Source organism: Trichosurus vulpecula, chromosome 7 (assembly GCF_011100635.1).
Source record: "Trichosurus vulpecula isolate mTriVul1 chromosome 7, mTriVul1.pri, whole genome shotgun sequence".
NCBI lineage: Eukaryota > Metazoa > Chordata > Mammalia > Diprotodontia > Phalangeridae > Trichosurus > Trichosurus vulpecula.
In genome coordinates this window covers 172,317,372-172,341,940 of record NC_050579.1, presented here as the reverse complement: position 1 = coordinate 172,341,940, position 24,569 = coordinate 172,317,372, and positions in this window count along the sequence as shown.

Below are 24,569 nucleotides of genomic sequence, written 5' to 3'. Positions count from 1 at the left end.
TTTCCTAACTATTTAAATCTTTTTTTCAGTTAAGTTTTCTTCTCCTTCTATTCTTTATTGCTGTTTGGATTGATGTCATTTTAAGTCTACCTAGGAATTTCTGCAAACAGCTCCCTCCGTGGTTCATTCACTAGAGCTGCGGTATCATCACATCTTTTCTATCCAGAGTCTAAATGCTTGAAAAAAAACAAAACAAAACTCCACGGAACATCACTCTTTTATTAGTTTTCTATTAGTCAGCCCGAGGTCAAATTGGCTTTACTAAAATGTTTCCCCATGAAACAAGAGCTGTACCATTCTCTTTCTTTGGCTTGTTGAGGCTGGCTTTGTCACTTTGGTGAAAGTCTTTTAAAAACCTAGTTTCTGGCTTCTTTTGTCCTTTAGAGTTCAAATGACTCACTAGACTGTTCCTTGAAAAGCATGTTCATAAAAAGTCTTATTTATGATGTAGTAAACATTAAAACTAATGTATACATTAATACTAGTATTTACTGTCACAAACACACACAGATATTTAGTGACAGTTTTCCCTCTGGGACCAGAGGTTCAAACTTGTTGCTCTCATTGACAAATCAGAAATTTTAAACTTGACCACATTCCTAAGAGCACCTAATAGCAATGTACAGAAATGCCCCTGTGCCCTGTGCCTTTAGCAAAACTCTTTTATGATTGTTTTTCCTCTGTTGCCTTTTGAGGGAAACCACAGGAAAATGTCAAAATGGCACTCACTGACATTTTGTATTAGTTTTAAACAAAAGGTAATTTTACTTTTTTGTTGCTTGTATGATGTCTTGAATTTGTCCTTCCTTTCTGTCCTCTCCCCTCCCTTGCCCTCCCCTTTCCCTTCCCCTCCGTTCCCCTCCGTTCCCTCCCCCTCCCTTCCCATCCCTTCCCTTCTTCCCCTCCCCTCCTCTCCCCTTTCCCCTTCTCTCCTTGGTTCTTTCCTTTCCTTCCCAAATATATCACCTTATGCCTTACATTTATCAGGGCAGTTACAGATATAAGATATACATATACAGATATAAACTGTCTAAAATTTTCTCTAGCTCTCAGTTTTTTCCTCAGCTCAGCTGCCCTATTTAATGACTCCTAGTAGGAGTATCTCCGTAGGAAGTTCAGGAAGAAAAAGTAGCTAGAGAAGAAAAATTTGCTTGAAGAAGTGCAACTATTCCCAGGAGCTCAAAACTGAGGAAAGTATTGGAAGTTAAGCAACATAAAGATGCTTTCCCTCTTCCTCCAACTCCAGCTACTAAAACACCATGATTCAGAACACTGTTATGTTCACAATTGTAGACTTATAGTGATAAAATGATATCCCTGGTCTATTCATGGTAACTTTACACATTGCCACAATGATATACTTCATTAAGATTTCATTATTAAACTGTCTCTGTAATGTACTTGAAATAGAGTTATCACAAATGAAACCTAACAAAGTTTTAATGGAAGATTTTGAAATTTTAACAGAAAATGGTTTTCTCCTATAAACAACTATTTTTAGCTTGCAGCTCCTAATGACAAATCAGGTAACTTAAATGTTAAGATACAAATGAATGATATTTGGTTTTAAAATACATATAATTTGATTATTGTGTTTTTAAATACAGAAATCATGTAATAGCTAGATAGCTGATCCTATAATGACCAGTGGCATATTGCATGCATCATTTTTAGTACCAGTCTGTCCTCTTGTCTTATTTGGCAATATATAGTTTAACAAGATACTTGCCATCATTTTCTTAACAGGGATAATAAACAGAACAATTCTACATAAAAGCTCATATCAGCTTCTTTCATTCATTTTCTTTTCAGAAGGCTGCCTAAGGGTTTAAGAAATTTAGTTGTCTGACCCGCATCCTTTCTCTGCAGTCTGCGGTTCTTTTGTTTAACATTAGTATGTGGGCAAACAGCATTCAGAGCTGTGCAGAGCTTATCAGCCCGTGTTCAGTCGACCAGAACCCCATTCTGTGTATCTAAGAGGGGCCACATTTAATGCTGCACAGTGGGAGCATCTGCAGTTTCCAAAAATGACTTGTTTATCAGATAAACTCTGTCCTTACACTGACACATGGTGGATCTTCAGTATCATATTTCTCCCTTTTAGACCTGTGCAAAATATAGGATGCTGGGGGGCTCATGGGATGGGTAAAAGAGCGAGAGTAGTGAAAAGAAATTTTCGCAGCAGAACTCAGAATTCATCTGGCACTCTCCTGTTGGCTATGTGGAAATAAAGATAACTCTCAATTTCTCCTTGAAAATGGTGTAAGTAACTAATCCCCATGGAAGTTAGAGTGCTAAATTAAAAGAGGCATCTTTTCTGTTAGCAGAGAACTTCATGATATCATTTAGGAAACACTTTAAGGTAACTTCACATCACAATCTGAAAAAAAAACACCTATATTTCTGAAAAGACAGAATTTCATCTTAATCATCATGCCCTCCCTATCCCCATCCCTGTCCACCTAGGTGTTGTGATATGATAAGACAAATGCCATGACATAAAGACCCACATGGATTGCTATTTTTTAATTAAATCTGAAATCTGGAAAAGATTTGGTGAAATTTTAAGGAGTGTTTTTTTTTTCTTGTGTGTGTATGTGTGTGTTTTAACATTTCAGAAATTGTAAGGCACTCCAGCTGAAACACTCTAGAGCATTTGAAATTGTCTACTATGATCACAGAGTAAGCATGTACATGGGGCTCCTGGTTTTACTATTAAAACAGTGCCCCTCTTTGATGGTTAGTTATGGCCCAGAACTAATTCTGCCCCATCAGGAATAAGACTGACAAGTTATTTTAATGTTATATTTAAACTACACAATGTAATTACTTTGAAAGTACTGTTAGTCCACTATAAACATATTATAGCTTTCTAATGGTATAAATTGCCCTTTTTTTTCTAAATGACAAGTGTCATTATTTCAACTGGAACTGCTGATAACCAGATCTTTTCTGGTTTTCCCCCTGAAATAAAAAGAGAATGTAAAGCTCCAAATAACTTTTTAAAAAGATCTGAGCCTTGGGATTTGGGTTAAAAAGACCTAAGAAGTTCAGTTATGAGAACAAAATCCTGAGTTGGCCCTCTGTATTCCACTTTGCAACCTTAGAAATTGTAAAGTCAGAGCACAGAGTCCATGCCATGGGTGTTGTGAAACCCCATGTTCTGTCATTTAGTGCTTTGCTGGCACTCAATGTTCAGGGTTGGTTCTTAATGCTACTTCTGTTACTTGAAGTGCTATTATAATTTTGCACATATGTCTCATTCTTGCTCCAACCTATGATTAGGCTTGATATGAAAACATTTCCCTTTCTATTTATTTTGTTTATATTAGTCCCCTTCACAGCCTGACTCTCTGCTAATTAAATATCTTTAAACCTGCCTTTGTCATTAAGGGGAAAGAGTATTTCTACCATCCAAAGGGGAAAAATTATTTGGAGGGATAATTTTTTTTTATTCAATAACTTAGACTACTCTGTTTCCCAATAAGAACAAAGGTAATACATATGCCAGGAGATATAAGATCATGGGCTTCATATTTGTCCTCTTAAAGTTCATTTTTTAAAAATTGCAACCAAAAGTGAGGGTTATTTTCCTAATTAGTGCTATTAATGTAATGACTAAATCTTTTTTATATTAGAAACATTGCAATGTATCTGGCTGACTGTTCTACATATTTGTCTCTATAGTACAAAGCTCTTTGAATGTGTATTTAAATACATCTGCACAGTCTTTACACATACACACAGTCTTATCAAAGAAGCAGTGATTAAGAAATATATTCTATATCAGACTAGTAGACATTTGTCTGCTTTTCCCTACCCTCACTAATATGTGCTAGCCAACTGTTCATGCAGAAATTGTAACTGTTAATGAGGGTTAAAAGGAAATTCTAAATTAGGTGTCATCTTAGGAACAAGGGACGTGAATTGTTATATTTTGAATAATATCCATGTTTCTCTTCCTGTCCCTTTCTCACAACCCAACACCACACACACACACACACACACACACACACACACACACACACACACACACACTGAGCTATCCAGTAGAATCCCTGGCCCTGCAAATTTTAAAGGTCTAGCTTCTCTGATTACTCACTGTTTTTCCTAACACTAAATCGACTGTGTCATATGCCTTACATGGGCTGCAGATTTTGGCCTTTTCACCTGCTGTTTTGGTTGGCTTTAGATGCAAAGAGAAGAATATGAAAAGGAGAAGGGGGGTGGGAGGGAGGGAAGTTTGGAACACTGAAGCTTAAAAAAATGGCAAATGTTTTTAGCGCCTTCATCTAGACATGTGTCCCCTCACTCTGTGACATGGCGGCTCCAATGTTGCCATGGTGAGGATTTCTAATCATCCCTACACATGACAGGCTCCTATTTGTCTGCACTCCCTTGGGTGTAAATTTCTAGGCTTAAAAAAAAAAATCCATGTGAGCGTATCATCCGCCGTGCAGATGTTTCACTGCTTTAGAATATCAGGCAGCTGCTTGTGCCACCGTAGACAGCTAATTGGAGACTGCATCGCAGGAACAGAGGCGTAATTATGGCATAAATACACATCCTCTGGTGCATCATTGTATCTCTATTAACAGAAAATTTTAAACAGTGCTCAGAGTGTAATTAGTGTAGTTGATAAAGTTGTAAAACATGTAAATAAGGGAAATAGCAGGTACGTGGCCAATCCACTACCCAGCACTAGGGGATGCAGATTATTGCCTATTTAGAAATAATTAGCAAAGCTGCATTAGCAGAGCCTGTGTCCAACGGAAGCAAGGCAAACATTTATTCTGGTAACAGCTCTTTCTGTGCTAGCCATGAAAATCTACTAATATTGGTAATTTAGCCCTCATTACCAGAGGATAAAGCATGAAAAGAGCTCAGACATGAAATATGACAAGTAATATTAATTTTTATTCCAGAGGAAAGGATGCTTTCTTGGGTTGCATGCTGATTTCTCGGCAGTGTCTCAGCAGTGTGTGTGGAGGAGGCAGTGGGTAGCTGGTAGTTGAGAATTCAGGCTCTGGAGCTGACTGCCTGCTGGAGGTATACCCTGGGGTGGCAATGACAGTGGCTGATGAGCCATGCCACTGTTAGTGCCCAGCCAAACCTTAGGTCACAGTTCAAAACAAGCACTCAGCCATTTAACTCTGGTCCTTGTGGACTTCTGTTCACTTTACATCTTGTTTCTTTCTACCCTCCAAGTCCACTTCCCCTCATACCCCAATATTTTCCCCCTTTAAATGATTTTGAAAAAAAAGAAAAACCACATACAGGCAAAAAGATTGATTTTGTGCATGTGCATGTGCGTGTGTGTGTGTGTGTGTGTGCACGCTAGCCTTCCCAATGTGCTTCTGATAATGAGCTTCTGTTGAAGTAGAGAGTGTAGGGGGGTCGTTTTGGCTATTCTATGGCTGCATCTCATACCTTAGATAAGAAATGATCATTGGGCATATATACATTAAGGCTCATATTACCAAAGAATGTTACCCCTGTGACCAGAAACATGAATGGCAAAAATTTGGAGCTTGCTTTGAAAAGATACTTCTTAATGAAGAAAAATGAAAAAGCACCACTAGTCTTTAAAACAGCAACATATTCTCAAGAAACTGGGGAAAAAATGTAGAATATTTGGGAACCAACCATCTTTTTCCTCCACCAATCTTTGACTATTAGCTTGTTCTTTTTTTTTCCCTCTCCACGCCGCACCCCCCATCCCAGACACCGAAATGGTAGAAGTTGAGAATCAAGCTTATGTAACCAGCCAAGTTCTGTAACATTCAAAATTTTCCCCCCATGGTCTGTCTGTCTCCCTCAGATATAAACAGGTGTTATGTCTGTGTTACATACATATGGACACATAGATGTGCTCATGTGCATCCAAAAGCAGTATATAAGAATATTCTTATGTTCCTAGATTTTTAAATGTAGAGTTATGAATAAGTTATTATTTAGTGGGTAAATTAAAATGCCCACTTGTTTCATCCCTGTGCCACGACATTTTCGGTATGCCATACTGTTGCATCATTTTAAACCAAGCTTTGGCATTTCCAATTTAGAAATACTTTTTCATTTAGGTATAGAGCATGTGCAAGTACATCCCTATCCACACATACATAATGGGTATTTAAGAAGAGGTAGGCCCTCTTCAATCAGCAAGATAAAGATTTAGAAGTAGTTTTCTACTACAGAAAGGGAAAAATAAAAATAAGGTTGCCACTCATTCAAATATGACCCCATGGACTAGAAATTGTGTTGAATTTAACTTCTGCTATCCTGCTAATTCTCCTCCCCTGCCCTCCCCTCCCCTCCCCTCTCCTCCCCTCCTCTCCTCTCCTCTGCTCTCCTCTCCTCTGCTCTGTTCTCCTCTCCTCTCCTCTGCTCTCCTTTCCTCTCCTGTCCTCTCCTCTCCTGTCCTCTCCTTTCCTCTCCTCATAATAACAGAATGGTGGTGGTTAAGGTATTGTTAATGTTATCACGGTCTGCTTGTACGTTAGTTATGTATGGCTTGAAAAGACTGCTGGCCCCTCAAGTCTTTTCAACAACTGGACATATGGATAGTAGTTATCATCTAAAGTGACATTTCCAAACACAAAGGGCAAATATACATATACAAATATACACACATATACGGGCATACATGCACAATAAGTGCTTTGCAGGATTTACAGACCTGGAGAAGTCCAAGCCCCTTCTAGTTCTCTTTCCCCAATATTTGCTCACTTGTCAGATTGGTGACAATCCTAAAACAGATTGGTGACAATCTTAACATAAGGCTCTCTGGCATTAAAACCAAACAACCTTTCCTTGATTTATTCTCAAGAAGAGGTGAAAATACCAAGGTTCTCACTTCAATGTTTGTGGAATTAAATGTCTTCACTAGGCAAAGGAGATTTACCCCAGTATCCTATTGAAGTTAAACACATACTTAGAGGTTTAATTTCTTCTAGATACTTGCTTTTGTTTCAAATAGAAATCCAGGTAAATGCACAGAGGATTGTGAAATCTGTCTCAGGCTGAGCCAAAACAACTGGTTCATAAGTCAAAGTGCTGTCAATCAACAAGATGTTTTACCCTACAAAATGCCAAACGATTGGTTTAGTTGATTTTTTTCTTGAAACTGATTATAAGTTTTGACACCAGGTAGATAACACATTTTTATTTCATCTCTAACATAATTTCTATAGTATTTCTTAAGATGCTATTTTCTATTAATGTTTAATACCTTGCTAAATATGTACTGACCCATAGAGTGAATATAGATTCTTCATATTTTACATTGTGAAACCCAAACATTCTGCAATTCTGCCTAGAGAAAAAAAAAGTGATGTCCAAGGTATGCTATAATCCCTCAGAAACCAGGGCACACAGAGCCTTGTGCCAACAAACCCTTATTCAGAGAAATACTGCATGTAGCAAAGTACTGATTTATTTTATACAAATGTTTTTATCACTTATAAGAGGAGAAATAAATGGAGTGAATTTGTCCCTTAGTCTCCTTTGTTGGCTGCTGCTTTTCCCCAAACAGTTGCTATTTGGAGTCATTTCTTTGCCCTTCTCCACCTTATTAATTGCCCACCATTCTCCTAGAACTGGCACTGTAATTGTAAATGTTGCCAGAATCTGCAAGGATAGGAGGGACTGAAAAGAGACATGAAATAAAAGGATCCCACCTGAATTATCATTACCTTTCTTCATATCTCTCTTCTCTCCTTCCTTATTCTCCCTCTCTCAAGAGAGAAAAAATAGGTTCCAAATCTGACCACAATAAGGCTCCTCAGAATCAAGTCAAATTTAACATAGAAATCAGAGCTGGTAGGGAATCTTGCATTTGCACTGTGCCAAAGCCTGTTCTTACTAATTTACTTTCCTTTGCTTGCTTCTAGTCTTTGACATATATTGTTGTAGGGTTTCAATGTCTAGTCCTTGAATATGATATAGTTCATATATGTGTGTGGGTTTGAATTTAACACACAGCATGTAATTTTATATATTTACTTCTATGTGAAATTGTACGTATGTGTGAATAGATGGTGATTTTTGTGTGCCAAGTGTTTAGACTAGTTTTATAGTTTCTATGATGCTTTTGTGAGCAGTCTTCTCCAAAGGGGGCTATAACTCATAATCACAGGGGGCTGTTTGTGAGTGCATTTCTCTGGGTCAGAAATTTTGCCAGTACTGACAGGCACCCTGGACGGCCCTTCAGAGTTCTCCTGGTTATTACTCATCCATTAGAAATGGAAAGATGATGTTTTACATCAAGAGTAGGGAATTTTCCCCCCTTTAAATTACAGAAATAAAGTGCCTATTGTAAATTGTTCATGCTTGTGGACAATATTGCATGCAGATCGGGAGGATGGTCCATTGGACGAGAATGGTGAAGGGGAGGGAGAGAGGCCCATGTGAATGAATAGACACTAGCAGGGTTCTGAAATGGTTTCAGTCAGGTCAAAAGTAATTCATTAGTGGGCAGGCAAGATTACTGCTCATCATTTAGAGTGGAAAAAAGCAACCAATTTGCACTGGAAGCTTTTTATAAAGTTGTTTTCATTAATGAAGAAAACATGTATGTGTGTGTGTACATATATATATATATATGTACATATATATATATAATATTCATATCCAACTTGTAAATTCCTCCATGTAGTTGATGTTATCAGAGGATAAGGTAATCTTAGAAAGTAGCAGATTTGCTCTATGTGCTTATAACAGTCATTTGACATGTATATGCTGGCTAGCAACATTTTAAAAATTATTATTTCTGAATAAAAGTTTTAGACTAGATGGTATTCAGAGACGAGAGAAAAAAAATAAGTTTTCTGTTTCATTACAGGTTCTTCAATTCTAGGGAGGCTTTAAGGCTCTTTCTCCAGAGGGGTTAGGCAGGGGAAAGCATTAACATGGGAGCTCCCTCTCTCTTTGTTTCCAGAGAATGCCCATGACTGGTAAACCGTGGAGGCAGAGAAGATTGGATTAGGATGGCAGACTCCTGCCAAACAAATTAACCAGCAGTCCAGAGAATGGGGAAGTAACAGTTGGAGATTTGTGAGTGGGAGAATTAAAGGGAGCACTAGCATTCTGCATTTTCAGCACTTATTCCAGGAAAATCCCTACCCACACATTTTCAATACAAAGCACGACAATGGAATGCCTACAGTGGGTATCTTGGAACTAGCAAAAAGGTTCAGGGCAAGGGAAAACTCTTTGGAAGCTTGCTATGCAAGGCCTTTGGGGTCTCTTCATTCCCAGAATAGGAAGGAAAAACAGGGAATAAAGCATAATTCTTAACCTGGGGGCCATGAGTATTAATACACACATATACACACGCATACATTCAGATACACACAAATATATACACACATTACATACATATATACATACACAGAGACACGCATATACATATGTGTATATACATATTTCAATAAAAGTGTTCCTTTGTAATCTTATGTATTTTATGTGCATTTAAATAATTACTTTGAGAAGGGTCATAGGCTTCACCAGTTATTAACCCCTGTAATAGAGAGTAAATCTGTCAAAAAGAAGATACAAAGGAATATGGACATCAGACAAACATAGGAAAAGAAAAGTGAAATATTAGTTGCAACCATGTAAAATGCCATGTCAAGTTTTTGTTTTGTTTTGTTTTCCCCCTTACTACTTTTCCTTCATTTTCACCTTTATCTATCTATCTATCTATCAGTCTTTGTAGTGGGCCATTCAGTGTTCAAGAAGTTGAATGTTTTGCTTTTGTTTTCTAGAGATCAAGACAGTGAAACTTTTAGAATTGAGGGTCAGTTTATCCAGCTTCCCAAGACACACTCTTCGATGAATCTTTGTTAAGGACATATTTCGGGTCTTGTGGTACAAAAAAATTGAACTGAGTCAATAAGTGGTATCATTACTGTGGAAATGTCTCCTATATGTGCCACTAGGTGAAATATACTCTTATAGCCAGACTTCACAGCTGGAAGAGGCACAATAACGGTTTTTTAATTATTAATTTAAGCCTCCACCTTCTTTAAGGTAATCAATCAAAAAACATTTATTAAGCTCCTACTATGTCAGACACTATGCTGAGCTCTAGGGATACAAAAAGAGGCAAAAAGATAGCTGCTTATCTTCAGGAGCTTACAATTGAGTGGGAGAGACAATATGCAGACAAACATATATAAGGCAAGCTATATATAGGATGAATAGGAAACTATTAGTAGAGGGAAAGTACTGGAATTAAGAGGGGTTAGGGAAGTCTTTCTGTAGAATGTGGAATTTTAATTGGGACTTAAAAGGAAGTCAAGTTCCTGAGTGGTCAGTGTGAAGAGAAGAAAGATAGCGTTCCAGGGATGGAGGATAGTCAAAGAAGATGCCCAAAGTTCAGAGACAGAATGTCTTGTTCAGAGGCAGAATGTCTTGTTCAGAAAGGACTCCAGTGTCAGTGAATTAAACAGCGTGTGTTGGGGTATAAAATGTTAAAAAGTGGCTAGGTTATGAAAGACTTTGAATACCAAACAGAACTTTTTTTGGTTTGTTTGACACTTGAAGCATAGGGAACCACTGTAGTTTTATCAAACGGGGGCATGGTATGATTAGATCAGTATTTTAGGAAAATCATTTCCATGGCTTAATGGAGGGATGAATGGGAGGAGGGAGAGACTTAAAGCAGGGAGAATGTGCTCTTCCAGAGGTCCGAACAAATTACAAGCTCCAAGACCTTCCACATTCGATAGGCACTTAAAAAGAATTCCCTTCTTTTGTAGCTATTATTCTGATCTAGTTCTATGATTATTCTGATAGTATTTATATAGTATATTCAGATTTTAGATTTTGGTACTTATGATTATTTGGCTACCTATGGATCCATCTCTAAACCTTGCATTCATGGTCTAGCTCCTTGGTTTCTTTCCATTTTTTTCAATACTATAACCTTAATTGCTAAAAGGGTGTTTTTTCCTTTATTTCTGTATATTATAGAAAGCTCTCACTGGGCTCAGTTTTAATTGCATATATTTCAATTGAATATTTAAGAAAAAAATTTGTTAATGACACATTTGCCAGGTGTGGCCTTAAAACACAGGCAGAGGAACTGGTTTAAAAATGTAGCTCTATGTAATTTCAATTACATTAAATTGAAAAAATTTTGTACAAACAAAGCCAATGCAACCAAGATTAGAAGTGAAGCAGAAAAATGAGAAAGAATTTTTACAACTAGTGTCTCTGATAAAGGCCTCATTTCTAAAATATACAGAAAACTGAGTCAAATTTATAAGAATACAAGTCATTCCCCACTTGATAAATAGTCAAAAGATATGAATAGGCAGTTTTCAGAGGAAGAAATTAAAGATATCTATAGTCATGAAAAAATGCTCTAAATCACTGTTGATTAGAGAAATGCAAATCAAAACAGCTTTTAGGTACCACATCATACCTGTCAGATTAGCTAACGTGACAAAACAGGAAAATTATAAATGGAGAAGATGTGGGAAAATTGGAACACTGATGCATTGCTGGTGATCCAACCATTTTGAAGAGCAATTTGGAACTACGCCCAGAGGGTTATAAAAGTGTGCATACCTTTTGACCCAGCAATATCACTTCCAGGGCTGTATCCCAAAGACATCATAAAAATGGGAAAAGACCCACACGTACAAAAATATTTATAGCAACTGTCTTTGTGGTGGCAAAGAACTGGAAACTGAGGAATGCCCATCAATTGGGAAATGGCTGAACAAGTTGGGGTATATGAATGTCATGACTAACTTTGATAGACTTAGCTATTCTCAGCAATGCAAGGTTCTAAGACAACTCCAAAAGACTTATGATGGAAAATACCATCCACATCCAGAAAAAGAACTATGGAGTCTGAATGAAGATCAAAGCATACTATTTGCTCTCTCTCTCTCTCTTTTTTGTTTTGTTTTGTTTTGTTTTGTTGTGTTGTGTTTCTTCTTTCTCATGTTTCATTCCATTTGTTATAATTCTTCCTTGCAACATGACTAACATGAAAATATGTTTAATATGAATCTGTACGTGGAGCCGATATCAGATTGCCTGCCATCTTGGGGAGGGGTAGGGAGGGGGAGAAAATTTGACACTCAAAAGCTTGTAGAACTGAATGTTGTAAACTAAAAATAAATTAATTTAAAAAAAAAACAACTTAGCACTGTGACAAATCTTCCAAGCTCTCTCTGAAATCATGCCCCTCATCAATTCTTATAGGACAGTAGTATTCATTCACATATTCTTACGTCATAATTTGTTCAGTCATTTCTCAGTTGATGAGTATGTCCTTATTTTTCAGTTCTTTGCCAATACCAACAATAAAAAGAATGTTACAGGGGTCCTTTTTCTTTTTAGCATATATGGGTTCTTTTCCTCTTTTCTACTTTCTTTGTGACATATGCATATATAGTTTTGGTATGACTGGGTCAAAAGATATGCACAGGACAAAACAAAGAGCCAAGATGGTGGTGTGAAGTAGGAACTTGCCTGAATTCTCCCAAATTTGCCTCCAAACAGTTATAAAATAACAACACAAAACAAATTTGGGAAAGATATAATCAACAACAGAATGGGGTGATGTGATTTTCCAGCCCAAAATAACTTAGAAGGTCTGAAGGAAAAGTTGGTCTCATTTGGATAAAAGGGGAGGGCAGTTCAATGTAGGCAGCTTCTCAGCAAGAAAGCAGCAGGCCTTGCCCCAGCAGGTCAGCTGCTAGGACCCAGAGGCCTGATGTAGAAGGCCAGCAGAAAGGTCCCACACCTCCCATTGCAACAGACCTGTGCCCTAGCTCAGAAGAGTGACTAGTTCCCCTGGCCCAGACTCAGCAGGCCAGCAGAGAGGTCTTGTACATCCTAGCACAGCAGATCCATACCACAGCATAGGCCAGTGGCAAGGCTCCTGTACCTCCAGCACAACTGGCCAGTGGCAAAGCCCCACACCCCATGCACAAGAAGCTTGGGACAGTACTCACTGTATGCAAGAAACATAGCCCAACTTTAATGTAAAATTAAAAGTCATAAAATAAGCTGGGAAAATTATCAAAAACAAAAAGAACATGACCATAGAAATGACCGTGGTGACAAAGAAGATCAAAATACAAATACAGAAAAAGGCAACAACAGCTACATGCAAAGCCACAAGAAAAAATATAAATTGGCCTCAGGCCCCAAAAGAACTATTGGAAGAGCTCAAAAAGGATTTTTAAAATCAAATAATAGAGGTAAAATAAAAAAAAATTGGGAAAAGAAATGATAGTGATGCAAGAAAATCTTGAAAAAAGTCAACAGCTTGGTGAAGGAAATACAAAAAAATGAAAAAAAAGGTACAAATATTCACTAAAGAAAACAACTTATTAAAAAATGGAATTGGCCAAATGGAAAAGAAACTAGAAAAGCTTACTGAAGAAAATAATTACTTAAAAATTATAATTAGGCAAGTAGAAGCTAATGACTCCATGAGACATCAAGAAATAATAAAACAAAATCAAAAGAATGAAAAAAATAGAAGAAAATGTGAACTATCTCATTGGAAAAACAACTGACCAGGAAAATAGATTGAGGAGAGAAAATTTAAAGATTATTGGACTATCTGATGAAAAAAGACCCTAGACATCATCTTTCAAGAAATTGACAAGAAAAACTGCCATGATATCCCAGAACCAGAAGGTAAAATATAAATTGAAAAAAAAATCCAATGATCATCTTCTGAAAAAGATCCCAAATGAAAACTTTTGGGGATATTATAGCCAAATTCCAGAACCCACTGGTCAAGGAGAAAATATTGCAACCACCCAGAAAGAAACAATTCAAATATCTTGGGTCCACAGTCCCAATACAGTCACAGTAGAGAGGATTTGGCAGTTGCTATATTAAATTATCCCAAGGCTTGGAATATGATATTTCAGAAGGCAAGGGAGCTAGACTACCATCAAGAATCAGCTACCCAGAAATAGTAAGTATAATACTTCGGACGGGGGCGGGGAATTCGTTTTTCATTCAATGAAAAAGATTTTCAATCATTCCTGATGAAAAGATCAGAGCTGAATTTAAAAAAAAAGATGATTTTCAAATATTAGACTCAAGAGAAGTTTAAAAAAAAACAGGAAAGAAAAACAATAGGGATTCAATAAGGTTAAATTGATACCATTACTACAAGGAAAATGATACTTGTAACTCTTAAGAACTTTATCAGTAGTAGGGCAGTTAGAAAGCATATACATAGAGAGAGGGTGTTGGGTATAATTTAACATTGATGGAATGATACCAAAAGGAAACAAAACTAAAGGGTGAGATGATTGCGCTAGGTGAAGAGGAAGAGAGGTAGAATGGGGTAAATTATCTCACATGAAGAGGTGTGAAAGACCTATTACAGTGGAAGGAAAGATGGGGGTACAGGCATCACTTGAACCTTACTATCATCAAAGTTGGTTCAATGAGGGAATAACAGACACACTCAGTTGAGTTCAGAAATTTGTCTTTTCAAATAGGGAAGCAAGAGGAGAGGGGCATAAGAGAAAAGTGGGAGGACTGGAACTGATAGAAGAAAGGATAGATTGGGGGAGGCAGAGGTCAAAAGCAAAACAAGAGAGAGAGAGAGAGAGAGAGAGAGAGAGAGAGAGAGAGAGAGAGAGAGAGAGAGATATTGGGGGAGAGGGAGAGGGAGAGAGGGAGAGAGAGAAATATAGGATGGAGGGAAATAAAATACATGGTAATCAAAACTGTGAATGTGAATGAGATGAACTCTCCTATAAAATGGAAGCAGATAGCAGTGTGGATTAAAAACCAGAATCCTATAATATGTTGTTTACAATAAATATATTTGAAGGAGAGAGATACACACAGGGTAAAGGTAAGCAGTTGGAGAAGAATCCATTGTAGATCAGTTGAGGTAAAAAAAAAAACAAACCAAGAAACCAAGGATAGCAATCATGAGCCCATACAGTGTAAAAGTGAAGAGTAGATCTAATTAAGAACTAAGGAAAGAAACTACATCTTGCTAAAAGACATCATGAACAATGAAATAATAAAACCAAACATATATGCAAGAAATTATATAGCATCCAAATTGTTAAAGAAGTTAAATTAATTGTAGGAGGAAATATACAGTAAAACTATACTAGTGAGGGACCTCAGTTTTCTCCTGTCAGAACTAGATAAATCTATCCACAAAATAAACAGGAAAAAAGTTAAGGAGGTGAATAGGATTTTTTAAGAAGTTAGATACGTTAGAGAAAGTCGAATGGGAACAGAAAGGAATACATACTTTTTCAGTGGTATATGGCACCAATACAAATTGACCATGTACTAGGTCTTAAAAACCTCAAAATCAAATTCAGAAAGGCAGAAACATAAAATGTATCATTTTCATATCATGAAGAAATAAAAATAACATGTAATAAAGGGCAATGGAAAGATAGACTAAAAACTAATTGGAAACTAAATAATCTAATTCTAAAGAGTGAGTGGGTCAAAGAACAAATCATAGAAACAATCAATAGTTTCATTCAAGTGAGTAACAGAAAAGAGACAACATACCAAAATTCATGGGATGCAGCCAAAGCAGTACTGAGGGGAAAATTTACATCTCCAAAAGCTTACATTAATAAGATAAACATCAAATTAATGAATTAGGTGTGCAACCAATGAGCAAAACAGCAAATTAAAAATCCCCAATTAAACACCAAATTGGAAATACTGAAAATCAAAAGAGAAACTAATAAAACTGAAAGTAAGAAAACCATTAAACTAATGAATAAAACTAGGATCAGGTTTTATGAAAATAAACAACAAAATAGATAAACTTCTGGTTAATTTGATTTAAAAAGAAGAAAACTAAATTACTAGAAGGGTGAATTCACCATTAATGAAGAGGAAATTAAAACACTTATTAGGAGCTATTTTGCCCAATTATATGCCAATGAATTTAACAAGCTAAGTGAAACGGATGAATATTTTCAAAAATAGCCCAGAAGAAATAGAATACCTAAATAACCCCATCTCAGAAAAAGAAATTGAGCAAGCCTTCAATGAACTCCCTAGGAAAAAATCTAGAGGGCCAGATGGATTTACAAGTGAATTCTATCAAACTTTTGAAGAACAATTAATTCCCATACTATATAAACTATTTAGAAAAATGGGTAAATGAGTCCTATCAAGATCCTTTTATGATACAAATATGGTGCTGAAACCTAAAACAGAAAGAGCAAAAACAGAGAAAGGAAACAATAGACCAATTTTCCTAATGAATATTGATGCAAAAAATTTAAATAAAACACTATCAAGGTGATTACTACAATATATCACAAAGATCACAACCCTACCAACTATTTAAACACAGTTACAAAACACTTTTTTCCCAAATGAAGTCAGAGCTAAAAAATTGGAAAAATATTAGTGGCTCATGAATAGGCTTAGATAATGTAATAAGATGACAATTCTACTGAAATTAGTTCACCTATTCAGTGCCACAGCAATCAAACTGCCAAAAATTATTTTATTGACCTAGAAAAAATTTCAAGAATATCAAGGGAATTAATTTTTTAAAAATGCAAAGGAAGATGGCCTAGTCAGGCCAGATCTCAAACTGTATTATAAAGTGATAATCATCAAAACTATGTGGTACTGACTATGAAACAGAATGGTGGATGAGTGGAATAGATTAAGTATACAAGACACTCTAGTAAATAATGATTATAACATCCTAGTGTTTGATAAACACAAAGACCCAAGCTTTGGGGACAAGAACTCATTATCAGCAAAAACTGCTGAGAAAATTGGAAAACAGTATGCCAGAAACCAGGTATTGTCCAACATCTTGTACCGTATAACAAGATGAGAACAAAATGGCTACATGGTCTGGACATAAATGGTGACAACCATGAACAAACTAGGAGAGCAAGGAATTGGTCACTGCAAGATTTATGGAGAAGGGGATTAAAATATACAATTTTGATTACATTAAATTAAAAAGGTTTTGCTCAAACAGAACCGATGTATCCAAGATTGGGACAAAAACAGAAAGCTGAAGATTTTTTTTCTTCACAGTGAGTGTCTTTGATAAAGGCCTAATTTTTCAAATATATAGACAACTGAGGCAAATTTATAAGAATACAAGTCATTCCCAATAGAGAAATGCTCAAAGGATGTGAATAGGCAGTTTTCAGATAAAGAAATCAAAGGTATCTATAGTCACATGAAAAAATCCTCTAAATCACTATTGTTTAGAAAAATACAAATTTAAACAATTTTGAGGTAATACCTCAAACCTATTAAATTGGCCAATATGACATAAAAGGAAAATGATAAATGTTCAAGCAATGAGGGAAAATTGAGCCACTAATGCACTGCTGGTGGAGTTTTGAACTCTTCCTACTATTCTGGAGAGCAATTTAGAACTATGCTCTAATGGCAAGTAAAGTGGAACATTTTGTTGTCTTTTGTTTTGGAGTGCTTTTCAGCACTAAGGCTATCGAGTGCCTTTGAGTCTTGCTTTTGTTTCAATCAAGAGTCTTGGGTTGAATCAGGAGGCTGATGACCTGCTTAAGTCATGGGAAGGCTTAAGTCACATGGGCTCATGTCACATGGTTGTGACACCCTCTAACCCTGAAGAAGTGTATATATACTCCAAGGTTAGCATTTTGCTTGGGGCTCACTCACTGGAAGAATGTAGTGTGGTTTGACCAGACAAGACTCTAGGGAGCCATTATAGAGCCCCCTGGCTTTGAAAAACCCAGATGTTGGTGCTTCTCTCTATGGTAACTATGTATGTAATATATTGGTCAGATGGCTAGAAGCCTGTCTGTTGATTTGTGTTAGTTTGCTCTGTTTATATAATTTCTATTTGTAATTTCTGTTTGTGTTTTCTCTGAAGGTTGGAGTGCTGACTTTTTCCCCTGAACCGAGTGAATGATATATTTATGTTTAATTAAATTAAGATTATTAACCCCTCAAAGTTACTTTCCTTAGAAAAGCAGATCAAAGAACCTGTGCTAGTAGCCCTCCTGTGTGCTGGTGTTATTGACTTTACACAGCCATAATAGTGGCAAGTAGCATTGTTGCAAAAGGTTATAAAACTGCATACTTTTGATGCAGCAATATCTCTTCTAGGTCTGTATCCCAAAAAGATACGAAGGGCAGGGGGAAGGACCTATTTTTACAAAAATATTCCTAGCAGCTCTTTTTGTGGTGGCAAAGAGTTAGAAATTGAGGAGATAGCCATCAATGGATGAATGGCTGAACAATTTGTGGTATATGATTATAATGGAATGCTATTGTGGCAGAGAAAATGACAAGCAGGATGATTTTAGAAAAAAAACCTGAAAAGACTTGTATGAACTGATACAAAGTAAAGTGAGCAGAACCAGGAGAATACCGTATACAATAACAACAATAATGTAAGATGATCAACAGCAAGTGACATAGCTATTCTCAGCAGTATAATGATTCAAAACAGTTTCAAAGGAGTCAAGATGAAAAATGCTATCCAGCTCCAGAGAAAAAACTGATGGAGTATGAGTGAAGATCAGAACATAGTATTTTTCACTTTCTTCATTTTTTCATGGGTTTTTTTTGGTCTGTGTATTCTTTCACAACGTGACTAACATGGAAATATGTTTTGAATGATTGCATGTACATAACTGATATTAATTTGCTTACTGTATCAGGAAATGAGGAGGAGAAGGAATGAAGAAGGGAGAGAATTTGGAACACAAAATTAAGATAAAATAATGTTCAAAATTGTTTTTGCATGTAATTGGGAAAAATAAAATGTTATTCGAAAATATAGGCACAGTTTAACAACCTTCTGGGCAAGTTCCAAATTTATTTACACAGTATCTTGATTAATTCAGTGTTCAACCAACAATGCATTAATGTACCTGTTTTCCCACATTACTATACTTGTTTTCCCTATTCTGCCAATCTGATGATCATGAGGTGGAACCATAGCGCTGTTTAAATTTATATTTCTCTAATTATTAGTGATTTTTGTACATATTTGTATGGGCACTGATAGATTGGATTTCTTCTTCTGAAAATTGCCTGCTTGCATCTTTTGACCATTTATCAGCTGGTGACTGGCTCTTATAATTTTGAATCAGTTGCTTATCTAAGAAATAAGACCTTTATCAGAAAAACTAACTGAAAAGTTTTTCCCTCCAGTTACTTGCTTCTCATTTCATTGTAGCTCTTGGTTTTGCTTGTGCAAAAAGAAATATGTTGAATAACCAAAACAGAGAAAAAAGAAAAAATGACAACTCCTGGAGGTACTATAGGAAAACAGGTAAATTAATGCATTGTTGGTTGAACAGTGAACTCACTCAGCTATTCTGTAAAGCATTTTGCAAATATGCCCTAAAAGGAATTAAACTAAGCATACCCTTTCACCCACATTTTACTTTAAGTCATTCTCTCTATCCCTTGTTGGACATGAACTCTTCCCCAATTCATATATCAAAAAGGCAATAATTGCTTCTTCCTCTAGTTTCTTTTTTTCTGATGTCACCTTTTATGTTTAAGTCATTTACCCATTTGGAACATATCTTGGTATATGTTATGAAATATTAATCTATACATAATTTTTCCAGACTTTTCCTGTTATTCCAGCAAATTCCAAAAATTGAATAGTGCATACTTACCCCACTAACTTGGATCTCTGAGTTTTTCAAGCATTAGGCTCATTTGCTTCTCTAGACTATGTACTTAATCTGTTCTATTGATCAACCTCTCAATTTCTTAACCAGTACCAAATCATCTTCATTTTTAGCTGTTAATTTGTAGTACACTTTGAGATTTGTTACTACTAAGTTCCCTTCCTTCCCACCTTTTCTCATTATTTCTCTTGTGATTCTTGACCTTTCTATTTCTCCTGCAGATGAATTGTTTTTTTTTTTTCAGCTTTATAAAATAATCCTTTGGTAGTTTGGCATGGAACTGATAAGTAAATTAATAGTATTGTCATTTTTATTATATTGGCTTAGCCTACAAATGAATTATTTTTAATTAATATTTAGATCTGTCTATATACAAAAAGTATTTTCTATTATACACTTGTATGTGTCCTGGCATGTAGATGCTCAGGTATTTTACACATTTTGTAATTATATTAAATTGAATTTCTCTATCTTTTTTTTCCAGGTATTGTTATTTAACTCCTACAACTTTGCCTAAATTGTTAATTCATTCAAGTTGTTTTTTAATTAATTTTCTGGGTTCTTTAGGTAAACTTCTATCACCCACAAAAAGTGAAAATTTTATTTCCTCTTTTCTTATGGTTGTTACTTTACTTATTTTTTTGGTTTCATTTTTGTTTTATTGTTGTACCTAGCATTTTTAGCATTGCATCAAATAATAATGGTGATAATGTACATCCTTACTGTACTCTTGATCATATTAAAATGCCTCTAGTTTATCTCCAACATATAATGCTCCTTCTTTGTTTTAGATGCCATTTAGATAAAGCAAAGAATTTTTTTATTTCTACGTTTTTAGTGTTTTTAAAAGGAATATGTGTTATATCTTGTCAAGATCTTATTTTTTTTTGCATCAATGGATATAATCATATAGTTTTTAGTTGTTTTTATTCTTACTATGGTCTATTATGTTTAATGTTTTCCTGATATTAAACCAATCTTTCATTCCTGGTGTAAATACAACTGAGTCATAGTATATAATATCTGTCATTTATATTTTTGTAGTCTCTTTGATATTATTTTCTTAAAAATTTTCACATATATACTTATTACAGAAATTGGTTTACATACTTCTTTCTCTGCTTTGACTCTCCTTGATTTATGTATTAAGAACATATTTGCATTATAGAAGTTTTGTAGGATAATTTTTTATATTTTCCAAATATAAAATATTGAAATTAATTTTTCTTCAAATGTTCTATAGAATTATTTTGTAAATCTTTCTGATCCTGTTATGTTTTCCTTTGGGAGCTCATAGGTGGATTATTCAATTTCCTTTTTAGTCCTCTATTTATCATTCTGTTAATTTGGACTTTTCATATCCTTGCAAATATTTGTCCATTTTACTTAAATTGTCATTTTTTAAATTTAAGTAATTTGGCAAAATAGTTTCTAATTATTTTCTTTTATTTCTTCTTAATTTGTTATAGATTAGCCTTTTTATTGCTTGATAATAGTAATTTGGTTTTCTGCTTTATTTTTCTTAAATTATATAATAGTTTATTGATAGTTTTTAATAAACATCTTTAGTTACTGTTTTGTTTGTTTGCTTTCAATTTTATTAACCTTTCCTTGATGTTTGAATTTATATTTTAGTTACTTTTACAATGTATGGATTTTCAAGTTTTTTTTTAGTTACGTGACTCATTGATCTATTCTTTCTCTCTTTTATTGATTAAAGTGTTTAGAGATATGCATTTTCCTTAAGATTGCTTTGGCTGCATCTCAAAATATTTGGTATGTTGTTTCATTGTTGCCATCATCTTCATCTATTGTTTCTGATTTGTTTTCTCATACATCAATTCCTTGGGATTACGTTATTTATACTGTTTAATTTTAAATCATTTTTTCGGCATTGATTGAATATATCCATTAAGGGGACAGAGCCAAGATGGCCATGCAAAAACAGTGTCTTACAGGAGCTCTAACACAAATTCTGTCAGACACCTCTAAAAAAGTGAATCTGAGCAGATTTGAGAGAGTTAGAAGCCACTGGTACACTGAGTGTGGCGAATTTCCAAGCCAGGAGACTTCTCAGGGTGGACAGGATGGATCCGTAGACTGGGAGAGCGCCCAGCACATGGAGCTGCACCAGAGCACACCAAATCTGAAGCAGCTACGGAAATCAGCCAGCTATCCAGGCTGGGAGAATACTGGGTGCATGAAACTGGCAGTGACTCCCAGCCCAGGATGGGAGTCTGTCAGAGTTACAGGAGGAAGCAGCACAGTGCCTGAGGCAATGAGAATTACTACTCCACAGGCTTGTAACCAGCAGTCTATAAAGGTTTGAAATGCACCTTCTTGAACTTCCGGGAGCCATAGTGGCCAGCTAAAATGGCCCTCATTCCTCCCTCCCTCCCTAACCCAGATATTATATACTCTTTTGGGAGAAACTTTGAAATAGAAGATCCAGAAGTGGGGATGCAGTAGCCTTTTAGCTTGAGAAGTTGGAGAGAGGGCCCTTAGTGTGGTGATGGAAGGAGACTAGTGTGGGAAGAGAGGTGTCCCAGTAGGCCCCACCTCAGAAGAACAGTGGGAGTTCTTGAGCCTCAGAAGGGCAGAGCCAGCAATCATGTACACCAAGATCCCAGATGTGCCTTTGCACTGCCGGGGAAAGTGGCAGACATCAGACATCAGTGCAGAAAAAGACTGTACTGCATCACTAAGGGAAAAGGAGACTTCAAGCAGCCAAATCACCCTTCCCCCATACCTCAGGAAACCAGAGGCCATAACACACAAAGCTGATAACTATGCCCAGAGTTCCCAGAACAAGAATCTTGGGACAGAGCCCCCTGAACCCCAGAAGCAGAAATCCACCTTAAAGCTGGGAAAAAGTTAACCAACATGAAGAAGAACTCTAGGAAACCGAGGACTATTGATTCAAAATACCAATTCAGAAGAGGACAGCATGGACACTATACCCACATCTGAAACCTCAAAAGGGAATGTGAAATGGTCTCAAGCCCAAAAAGCATTCCTGGAAGAGCTCAAGGAGGATTTTAAAAATCAAATTAGAGAGGTAAAAGAAAAAATGGGAAAAAACATTCACCAATGAAAACAAAACTTTAAAGAGTAAAATTGGGAAAATGGCTAAGGAGATTCCGAATCTAGTTAGAGAAAACGACACCCAGAAAAGTAAAATAAACCAAATGGAAAAGGAGGCCCAGAAGCAAAATGAAGACAACAATTCATTAAAAATTAGAATTGAGCAAGTAGAAGCAACTGACTCTATGAGGCATCAAGAGTCAGTCAAACAAAATCTAAAGAATGAAAAAAAAATAGAAGAAAATGTGAAATATCTAATCAGAAAAACAACCGACCTGGAAAACAGATCCAGGAGAGACAATCTAAGAATTATTGGTCTACCAGAATGCCATCATGAAAAAAAGAGCCTGGACAGTATGTTCCAAGAAATCTTTAAGGGCAACTGCCCCGAGGTCCTAGAACCAGAGGGCAAAATAGTCATTGAAAGAATCCCCCGATCACTCCCTGAAAGAGATCCCAAATTGAAAACTCCAAGAAATATTATAGCCAAATTCCAGAATTATCAGGTCAAGGAGAAACTACTGCAGGCAGCCAGAATAAAACAATTCAGATATCATGGAACTACAGTCAGGATCACACAGGACCTTTCAGCTTCTACATTAAATGACAGGAGACATTTGAATATAATCCAAAAGGCAAAGGAGCTTGGGCTACAACAAATGATCAACTACCCAGCAAAACTGAGCATAATTTTTTAGGCAAGGAGCTGGACATTCAATGAAGTAAGAGAATTCCAGATCATCCTGATGAAAAGGTCAGAGCTCAATGGAAAATTTGATCTTCAAATACAAAACTCAAAAGAGACATGAAAAGGTAAACAGGGGTGGGGGGTGGGGGGGCGGAAACCTTGTTAATCAATAAGGGCAAACTGATTATATCCATATATAGGATTACATTGTTTTATATATGATATATATATATATACATATGTATGTCAATCTTGAGAATATTACAGTTATTACGACAGTTGAAAGGGATATACATAGATTGTGGATGTCAGTATAAAATAACTGATACAATGATAAAAAAAATTAAGGAATGTAAAGGGATGAATCTGGGAGAAGAGGTAAGGAGGTAGTAGAAAAGGGTAAATTAAATCACACGAAGAGGTACAAAAACATATTATAGTAGAGGTAAAGAAGGGAGGGAGAAGATCTATATTTGAACTTTACTCTCATTAGATTTGGTTCAAGAAGGGAATAACATACTCTGAGAAGTATAGGAATCAATCTTGTCCTACAGGCAGTAGGAGAGGTAAGGGGAAAGAAGGAGGGGTGAGAAGGGAGGGAAGAAGTAGCAAGGGGAGGGAAATCAATAGAAAGGGTAAACTGAGGAAGGTGGTGGTCAAAAGCAAAACTCTTGTGAGGAGTGGAAGGGAAAGGGGAAAAATAAAAGCATAAATGGGGGGGGGGGAATAAGATGTAGAAAAAGACACAGATGGTAATCATAACTGTGAAAGTGCATAGGATGAACTCTCCCTTAAAATGGAGGTGGATAGCTGAATGGATTAAAAACCATAATTCTACAATATGTTATTTGCAAAAAAAACGCATTTGAAATGGGGGATACACATAGGGTAAAGGTAAAAGGCTGGAGTAGAATATATTGTGCTTCAGCTAAAGTAAAAAAAGCAGGGGTTGCAATCCCAGTCTGAGACAAAGCAAAAGCAAAGATAGATATAATTGAAAGAGATAAGGAAGGACACTATATCCTGCTAAAATGCATCATATACAATGAAGGAATATCATTACTTAACATATATGCACCAAGTGGAATAACATGCAAATTCTTAGAGGACAAGTTAAGGGAATTACAGGAAGAAATAGACAGCAA